The following is an 8,523-nucleotide window of genomic DNA, read 5'->3' as shown; positions in this document are numbered from 1 at the left end:
GGTTAAGCGTCCGACTTCGACCCAGGTCACGATCTCGCGGTCCATGAGTTCGAGCCCCGTGTCAGGCTCTGGGCTGATGGCTCAGAGCCTGGAGCCTGTTTCCGATTCTGTGTCTCCCTCTCTCTCTGCACCTCCCCCGTTCATGCTCTGTCTCTCTCTGCCTCAAAAATAAATAAACATTAAAAAAAATTAAAAAAAATAAATAAAATTAAAAAGAGACATGATATACAGGCATTAATCTGGCAAGTGCATTTTCTTTTTCTTCCCCCCATCCTTATCAGAAACAACTCACTTTTGGGGCGCCTGGGTGGCGCAGTCGGTTGAGCGTCCGACTTCAGCCAGGTCACGATCTCGCGGTCCGGGAGTTCGAGCCCCGAGTCGGGCTCTGGGCTGATGGCTCAGAGCCCGGAGCCTGTTTCAGATTCTGTGTCTCCCTCTCTCTCTGCCCCTCCCCCGTTCATGCTCTGTCTCTCTCTGTCCCAAAAATGAATAAACGTTGAAAAAAAAAATTAAAAAAAAAAAAAAAGAAACAACTCACTTTCACTTAGACAGCAGCACGCACTGATGATCCTTCCCAAGGGTCACGTTACCTCTCCCACCCTCTGTCGTAATGGGGTCCAAAGGGACCTGCCCCACTGCATATCCCTCAGGACACCATCAGTCCATTACATTGACGAGATCGTGTCATAGAAACAGACTCGGGCACCCACCAGACGTTCCAGCCAACAGCCCCCGCTGGGGTCTTACCCAACAGCCAGTGTCAGCCATCAGCCGTGTGAGTGAGCGAGTGAGCTTTCGGATACTTCCTGCCCCGGCTTCCGGCTGCCCCAGCTGTCACCATAAAAATGAGCAAAATAAAGGTGGCGGTGGTTTTCCCCTCTAGGCCCTGGGACCGTTTGCTCTGCAGTAATGGGTAACCGGGCACAAATCCACAGCCCCGGTTCTGGAAGATAGACTGACCCGCCTCCTGACAACATGCGGCCAAGTACAGAGGCTGGCACAGCCTAGATGCTGCCTACCTGTCAGATGCTTATGCTGCTCGGTTTCAGGTGGAACACGTCAGGTCCGAACCCGTTTCAAGCTCCGAGCTGTGGACATCACAGAGCCCAGACGGGGCAGCAAAGGGAGGCTTCACGGAGGCGGAGGCACTTGGGTTGGGAGATGAGGAGGAGAATTTCAAGCGCAAAGGGCAGCACAGATCACAGGCACTGGGAGCCGGAAGGAGCCTCAGAGCCCCTTGGTTAAGGTTGGCGGCGTGAGCCCCAGAACCCAGGTCTCTGGGGTCCTATCCTGGGCACCTCCCTTTTCTGGCTGCCTGGATGCTGTCCTCAGGCGTCTACACCCGCAGCCCTCCTCTCCCTGGCGGGTAGGAGGGATTTGACGTTTGTCCCCGGGAACTCATCTACTGGCTGATTTTAACTGTGTGCTCTGCCTGCACTCCTTACCTCTCCATTCCCCACCTTGACCCCTGCAGGGCCCGGCAATTTCTCTTTACCTACTCAGTGCAGAATCCAGAATCCGCCGCGCGGTTAGCTGCTCAGATGTCGCCAGGCTTTCATGGACGAACACTTCCCCTCTCGCTCCCCCTCCAACGTTCCAGCCTTCCCTGGGGACTGTGGCTGAGGAGGTAGGTGGTTTAGAACCAGCTTCCCAGATGAACAGCTAGTTCGCGTGGCTTTTGAAGTTATAGAAGCAAGATACGCACATTACAGAAAATGTTGGAAAATCAAGAAAAGCAATCACCCACACTCCCACCTCCCCGCTGTGCGAGCCCGTTCTGCTCATCCTTGGCTATTTTTCCCCAAACCTACAGCGTTTTTTAAAAACCTGTTGTAGTCCTACTTTCCATTTCGGTGTGAACCCTGAGCCTTCCATTTAAAGCTGTGGTACACGCTCTTGTCATAGTTTTCTTTCTTCATGAATACACAGCGGCATCGAGCGGCTGAACCACACTGTCTGTAAGGTGGTTCCGCCCCCGTTTGGCAATTCGGGTGTTTGCCAGTTTCTACCTGCAGCGAACGTCCTGCCTAGAACTTTTTCCGAAAGCAAAAAGGACTTCCTCGGACCAGATTCCTGGAAGAGAAATGACTGATCGGAAGTTGTGGGTATCTTCTCGGCTCTGGATATACATCCCTTGTCAGATGGTCACAGAGACTTTATTTTGAATTATGATTGTCATAGCCGATGCCATTATTGTTATGAAAGTATAGAGCGAATAAAAATCAACCATCCCCCCCCCACTTCTGAAGTAACACGTTGGCATATTCTTTTCCCGTGTTTCTTTTTCTTTTTTTTTTTTTTAATTTTTTTTTCAACGTTTATTTATTTTTGGGACAGAGAGAGACAGAGCATGAACGGGGGAGGGGCAGAGAGAGAGGGAGACACAGAATCGGAAACAGGCTCCAGGCTCCGAGCCCAGAGCCCGACGTGGGGCTCGAACTCACGAACCGCGAGATCGTGACCTGGCTGAAGTCGGACGCTTAACCGACTGCGCCACCCAGGCGCCCCCCCGTGTTTATTTTTCTTTATGTAAGTTTCAGGGTTTTGCGCTTGTTCTCCTGCCTGTGTGAATTCACATTTAATTGTGGTGATACGCTAGATAAATGGGAGATCACAATTTTCCTTAAGCGTTATAGCTAAGCATCTTCCATTTATTGCAAACTCTTCGTCAATACCTAGTTTAAGAAATGCATAATTCCCCGCTGGGGAGACAAATCCTCATTGACTTGACAATTTGGGGCCCTTAAACTGATACCAAATTTTTGCTCTTAAAACCATTTTCTATGAATACATTTACAAGTTGCGGCTTACAAAGCGATTTGGAAGTTGGGTAAATAGAGAAATTATGGAAATTCACAATAGGAGAGTCCACTAATTGGACTCAGTCTTGATTGTGGAAAAGATTAATTCAAAAACTCTTTCCTTAGACTCATGAATGGAATTTAAATAACCAAGGGTGGTTTTGTCTTATTTCATTTTTTTGATACTCAAAGCAAACCACTGATGGGAAGTCAGGAAACCTAGTCTCCTGATGGCTTCGCCTCCCGCTGCATGACCTTGGGCAAGTCCCAAGGCCCCTAGTGACCTCATAAGATGAGCAGAGGAGAGGGTGCTGGCCCTGGCCACAGCATACTCCCTAGCGGGTCCCTTTGCTGCGACCACACCTTTGTAGACCGCACCTTCTTCAAGCTCTCCTGGATTGCCGCCTTCGAGTTGCCACCCACTTCCGGCCCCCTCCGACTCACACATGGCAGCCTGGGGACACAAGTGTCACAGTCTGCAGGCTTGGGGCCAGATGGCGGCAGCGCCCCAGAGCAGAAAGTGCACTTGGTGCACAAGTCATTACACATGATTGATGTTGCTTCCTCTGTGCAGACGTGGAAAGATAGTGGAGAATTCTGTTAACACTGAAAGAAGGAAAGGAAAAAACCCCCGAGGGACAGAGCAGGTGAACAGTATGCTACGGTTTGCATAAAAACAAAATGCAGCCAGACACTCACCACACATATTTTTTAAAATGTGGAGCTCGGGACCGGGCAGGCAGCGAAGTGCTACGTGGTCACGGCCAACAATCACGAGAAGCATGGACACTTGTTCCCCAGGTCATCGCTTTATTTTCCACGTGGAGAAATGTGCTCGCTGAAGGGCTCCCCTGGGAAATAACACAGGCGTAGTTGGACAAAGCAAAGCCAGTTTCACCCAAACGCTTCCTGGCCCCCTCCCCCCCCCCCCGGGGCCTGCCCTGTGGCTGAAACCCCACCCCCACCCCATCACCCCTCACCCCTGCCCAAGCCCCATCAACAGGTCCACATGCAGAGCCCTTAGAAATTATAGCCAAAAAGAGTCAGAAGGAGACAAAGAGAGGGACAGGGATGGGGAGAGAAGGGGGGCGTATAGGGAGGGAAGGGAGTGAGAAAAAGAGACACTGGCCATCTTCTGAACAACCAGAAAGATCCTGGCGAAGCTTCAGTGATGTTTCATTTAGGATGAGCTTGTTAACGTTATAGTCTTTAATTTTTTTTGAACATTTAGTCATTTTTGAGAAACAAAGAGAGACAGAGCACGAGCAGGGGAGGGGCAGAGAGAGAAGGAGACACAGAATCCAAAGCGGGCTCCAGGCTCCGAGCTGTCAGCACAGAGCCCGACACGGGGCTTGAACTTGTGATCCGTGAGATCATGACCTGAGCCAAAGTCGGATGCTTAACCGACTGAGCCGCCCAGATACCCCTAAAGTAACATTCTTTAAAGGCCAACTGCCTCTCAGGATGTCTTCCTAGCTCTTAGCAGCTCAGACAGGCGGGGACATTTCCTGGCTGGGGTGGGACCTGAGGCCTCCAGGACCAGCCCTGTCCCTCAGACACAGCTACAGGTGACCAGGCCCTGCCAGCATCCAGCCTTGGGGAGAGCTCAACACCAGACTCCCATTAGCTCACCTACTAAAAGGAGCCTCTCCAACAACCTAACAAAGCTTTGGAACAAAGCCACTGAAAATGCTAAGGCCCCGAGAGGGAAGATAAGAAGTGACAGAGTCAATATTCTCCAGATGTCCTTTTTCTTATCTGTCGGGATTAATCTTTGGCAACAGAGCAGCAATTCAGTTGGACAGAACACGTGAGGCAATGAATTATAAAGCAGCCGTCCGGAATCTTAGGGGGAGGAGGTGGGAACTGAGGGGGGAGCATGGACAGACAGAGTCCATGGACTCCCCCATGGGAGGGGACCCTGAAGAAAACCATTCTCCTGGGGCCCGAAGCCCACGGTTTTTGACTCTTTGGGCTGCCATTTTGACAGCCTCTTCCATTCAAGGGGCTGGGCTGGGCTGCTGCAGGAGAAGCAGTTTCTTGCGTTCTCCCTTCACTTTCTGGCTGAGGTCAAGTCCGGTGGGGGGTCCAGTGGGCCCACGGTGAGAACCCAGAGTGAGGAAACGTGGCGTATTTCCCAGCTTGCTCTAGAGTTGCCCCAACTGGCCGTCGCGTTCCTGAGTCTCTGCAGTTCAGAGTCAGAAGCATCCAGCGTGCCCTCAGGTGTCTGTTGCAGACTTTTCATGCCCTTGGGAGATGCCCCCTCCATTCTTGATTACCGCTCTTGACAGACAGCTCTTTCTTGAACCAGACTAAAAGCCTCCTTCCTACTACATCCGAACCAAGCCCGGAGCTCTGCTCGGTAGAGGTACAAACAAGAATTCCAGCCTCACCTCAAGAAAACAGACACCTTCAGACATTAAAACCCATCCTCACATGCCCCCAACCTGCTCTCTTCTGGGCTAAAGCCCCTCGTGTCCCCAAGTGCTGCCTATGTCGCCTGTTCCAGCCTCTCATTCCCCTTTCTGGGGTTCCTCCATGGACGATTATTAGGCCGCCAGGTACCAGAGGGATAGCCTTGTGTCCACCGGCCCTGAGTTCTGTCTCTAGCCGATAATTATTCTCTCAAATGCCGAAAAACAGACATTGCGACCAGCACTTTATATATAAGGAAGCTGAAGCTCTGAGCAGTAAAATAACTTGTCCAGGGCCACACAGCAGGGCGTTGGTGGAACTGGGATTCAGACCCAGGCCTGCCTGACCCTAGGACTCAGGCTCATCTCACCAAGCCTCCCCTGCCGGTCCTTCCTGGGGGCTTCCCGGACAGCAGAGACTCTGGCCCGGAAGCAGCGGAACCTCCCTTGGCCTAGAGACCCTCCTCACCTAAGACTGGCTTAATCACTTCCAAGATGGCGGACCCCGTGAAACCCCAGGAGGCCCGATCAGATAAACGCTCCCAGCTGCCACTGATCCCCCCATCTCCCCCACTCCACTTCGGGGGTCGTGAGGATTGTCTGCGTTTTCTTCCCACACACTTTGCTGTTTTTGCCACTTCTTTTTCTCCCCACCCCCCGCCCTCGCACTTTCCTCGGAACTGGCCTCGGATCCTTCACGTTTATGTTATTGTTTGCGAAATGTGGACAACAGCCCTGGAAATAAAAACTACAGCAGCCCGCAGAGGGATGAAAATGTTCAGGAATTAGATGGTGGTAACTGACGCACAACATCGAGAAAACAGAAAACGAACACACAACAAGAGACCACGGAGTTGTACATTTCAAAAGGACATTGCAAAGGGCCGCCCATTTTAAATTACATTTATGTGAATCATGTCTCATACCCTATGGTCTATGAACCGTACCTCAAAAGAGCCATTAGCTTATTGGTTTTTATTTAATAGCCCATAAGGCACATGGTTGAAGGGACTAGAGTGAATTTGGAAAGGTCTGGAAAGAATGAATGAATACAAACCTCGTGAAATCCCTTAAATACCATCATCCTGTGGACATGTTCCATGTGTATAGATTGACCCTGCAAAGCTGGCCATCATCTTCAGCATTCTCTTGTTACAGAAAGGAATGTTCGTTTCGGTCACAGTGGAAAGTAGGGCGGGCCGGGCGACGTGCTCTGTGAATCTGGGCTCGGTATTAAACTGAGGGACGCCGGAAGCCAAGGAGGCGGGGCCTCCCACTAGGGAGAGGTGGGGTCTGACCACCTGGCAGTCTCAGTTTCTTAACACGGTTTCCACTTTTTACTGGTTCTGAAGGAGGACCCACAGATGTGCCGTGAACACTGCATCTCCTCAAATCTCAAATACCATCGAAGTATCTGATGCCGTGACTGCAGGAACTTCCAAGAAAGAAAAAAAACATAGTTTTCTTGCCCAATCAGCTGTAAGATGTAGCTCAGTTTCAGAAATGGTTAACACGTGGGGGGAAAAAACATGTGCGTCTCTGAATCAATGGAATATGGTAAAAAGGCTTCAAGGCAAAATACATTTGGGAAGCCTTTGAGTTAAACGGGCCTCCTTATTGCGGGACTTGTCAGAGCCTTTAACGTGCTCCCGCACCATGAGTCTCTACGGAGGGGTAAGGAATGAGCTAGTTTTTGCACGCGCTGGTCCGTAGAACCCTTTGCGCCAGAGCATCCCAGAGAAGGGACGTTCTACAGGGTCAACTCAGAAAAAATACAGCTTTAAGGAAAAGAGGAGCATACGGGGACTGAGCCTAAAACCTGGGAGTACTTATATCTAAAGAGGAAAAAAAAAAACCCAAACGTAGGTTGGAAGAGAGACATCAGAAAAAAGACTTTGGGAGGGCAAGGGAAGGAAGAAAAGATGGAGGGAAACACAGGAGGCTGACACTGAAAAAGAAATCCAAGCTCCACCCTAAATGAGAGGGAACACAACTCCCCATTCACGAAGTGTGGTCTGAGCACAGTGACTCAGTTCCAAAGAGCATTACATGGGAAGGGTGGAGGCAGGGAGGGAAACCTGACGAATGCCAGCCACCTCAGCCAGGCACTCAAGATGAACATTAACAGTGCTAAGTCATGTGGGTCATTTAGACCCTTGACAAGACGTGATGAAAATGTCCTCGGTGATCTTCCTGCCCAAAACTCACAAAGCCGGTCTAATCCCGAGGGGGCGGGGGGAAATTGGAGGAATCCCAAGAGAGGGGCATCTTACTGCACAACTGACCAGTACTCCCCAAAACCATGAAGGTCATCAAAAACAAGGAAAGCAGGGCGCCTGGGTGGCTCAAAGCGTCTGACTCTTGATTTCGGCTCAGGTCATGATCTCATGGTTCGTGGGATCGAACCCCGCATCAGGCTCTGCACTGACAGCTGGGAACCTCCTTGGGATCCTCTCTCCCTCTCTCTCTCTCTGCCCCTTCCCCACTCTCTTAAAGATAAGTAAAACTTTAAACAAAAGAAAGTAAACAAAATTACACAGCCAAGAGGAGTCTGAGGAGACATAAGAACTGTGATGTGGTGTCTCGAACGGGATCCTGGAACAGAAACGGGATATTAGGTTAAGGACTAAGGAACTCCGAATATGGACATTAGTTAACAATAATATGCTAATGTTGGCTCCTTAATTGTGAGAAATGTAACAGAGTCACATAAGATATTAACAAGGGAAACGGGGCGGGCGGGGGGACTCTTGAGGGGGGCACCCAGGGGGACTTCTCCGTACTATCTGCTCAATTTTTCTGTAAACCTAAAACTGTTCTAAAACCTAACATCTATTAATAATAAGAAAGAAGGCAGGAAGGAAGGAATCCAGGGAGACGATTATCTGCCCTGTGGGAAGGAAAAGAAATGATAGGGCTGCTTGCATATAACTGGAAATCACACACTCTGGTGTGGATTTTTTTTTAAGATTTTATTAATTTTGAGAAAGGGAGAGAGAGAGTGAGTAGGGGAAGGACAAAGAGAGGGGGACAGAGGATCTGAAGCAGGCTCTGTGCTGAGAGCAGAGAGCCTGATGTGGGGCTCGAACTCACAAACCGCGAGATCATAACCTGAGCCGAAGTCGGACAAGACACTCAACTGAGTGAGCCACCCAGGCGCCCCTAGTGTGGATCTTTTGTGGTTCAGCACATCTCCTGGCTGAGCCATCAGAAGTCCATGCAGGAAAAGGAACCAGAGGGTTGAACTACCATGAGCACGCCTTCTGATCCCCAAATCCGTTCGGAGACACCCTGAAAACAAGAATGTT

The 8,523-nt window shown here is 50.4% G+C and overlaps 2 long non-coding RNA genes across 3 annotated transcripts; one reads left to right on the top strand and one right to left on the bottom strand.

The window, feature by feature from the left end:
- Positions 1 to 456: 456 nt before the first annotated feature.
- LOC123382869 lies at positions 457 to 7,591 on the bottom strand. Of its 2 annotated transcripts, none has more exons than XR_006591965.1 (4): positions 6,273 to 7,591; positions 3,501 to 3,652; positions 1,020 to 1,675; positions 457 to 831 (listed from the first exon to the last, which is right to left on the bottom strand). It is a non-coding gene; the product is annotated as an uncharacterized LOC123382869 (long non-coding RNA). The 2 variants fall into 2 exon arrangements; XR_006591968.1 differs by having other exon boundaries at positions 457 to 1,148; positions 1,496 to 1,675.
- LOC123382873 lies at positions 1,112 to 2,240 on the top strand. The gene is made up of 2 exons (XR_006591969.1): positions 1,112 to 1,246; positions 1,475 to 2,240. It is a non-coding gene; the product is annotated as an uncharacterized LOC123382873 (long non-coding RNA).
- Positions 7,592 to 8,523: the final 932 nt, after the last annotated feature.

Source organism: Felis catus, chromosome A2, assembly GCF_018350175.1.
Source record: "Felis catus isolate Fca126 chromosome A2, F.catus_Fca126_mat1.0, whole genome shotgun sequence".
NCBI classification, from domain to species: Eukaryota; Metazoa; Chordata; class Mammalia; order Carnivora; family Felidae; genus Felis; species Felis catus.
This window is presented reverse-complemented; position numbering and strand designations above follow the sequence as displayed.